The sequence below is a fragment of the Scylla paramamosain genome, chromosome 10 (genome assembly GCF_035594125.1).
Source record: "Scylla paramamosain isolate STU-SP2022 chromosome 10, ASM3559412v1, whole genome shotgun sequence".
NCBI lineage: Eukaryota > Metazoa > Arthropoda > Malacostraca > Decapoda > Portunidae > Scylla > Scylla paramamosain.
This window is the reverse complement of record NC_087160.1, coordinates 14,687,918-14,688,947: the sequence shown is the minus strand read 5'-3', so window position 1 is coordinate 14,688,947 and position 1,030 is coordinate 14,687,918. Positions and strand designations below refer to the sequence as shown.

The following is a 1,030-nucleotide window of genomic DNA, read 5'->3' as shown; positions in this document are numbered from 1 at the left end:
TGTCATACTCTAAACTTGTACCAAACCCATTTTAACGTTTTAGAGAAGCCATTGTGGTTAATATAGAATGCACGTGATATATTAGATGAAAAAAAAAAGAAATTCTGACAGAATTTTTAGTATAGTTGTCAGAGATATACTTTAATAGATTGGAAGGCAATTCACGATATTGGCAGGTGGAGCTAAAAATAGTTTACCCGACTGATATATATATATATATATATATATATATATATATATATATATATATATATATATATATATATATATATATATATATATATATATATATATATATATATATATATATATATATATATATATATAATCTCTCTCTCTCTCTCTCTCTCTCTCTCTCTCTCTCTCTCTCTCTCTCTCTCTCTCTCTCTCTCTCTCTCTCTCTCTCTCTCTAAAAATAACAACAAACAGGGTTCTAAATATGTGACTCTATGAAAAGGAGTATATTAAAATGTTCTTCCTGATTCTACGCTTTCTCCTCCTCCTTCTCAATCTTCTCCTCCGTCTCCACCTCTCATTCTTCCTCCTTCTCCTCCTCCTCCTCCTCCTCCTCCTCCTCCTCCTCCTCCTCTTCCTCCTCCTGGTGTGGCCAACGACCACACCACGTTGAATACACCCCTTCTCGTCTGATCAGCGAAGTTAAGCAACGTTGGGTCTGGTTAGTACTTGGATGGGTGACCGCCTGGGAACACCAGATGTTGTTGGCATTCCAACATTTTGTTTGCTAAAAAGTTAAATGAAACTACGTTTTTGTGTGTACCGCAACGAAACAGACGGAAGGTAAAAAACACCAAATCGAAATGGTGGAATAATGAAATTAGATGCTGCCTTCTGGCTAAGAAAAATGCGTACCACAAATACATACTAACACAAAATAATGATGATAAACTAGAGCACGACAGATTACGTAGAAAAACAAAAAAAAGCTGATCAAATGCAGCAAAAAATCTGTCGAAGCTCAGATCACGAACTCATGTAAAACGAACCCAAAAGAATTTTACAGTCATGTAAA

General features: G+C 35.3%; 1 non-coding gene across 1 annotated transcript; it reads left to right on the top strand.

Moving 5' to 3' along the window:
- Window positions 1-606: 606 nt before the first annotated feature.
- LOC135104554 (5S ribosomal RNA) lies at window positions 607-725 on the top strand. Its single transcript, XR_010270466.1, has one exon. It is a non-coding gene; the product is annotated as a 5S ribosomal RNA (ribosomal RNA).
- Window positions 726-1,030: the final 305 nt, after the last annotated feature.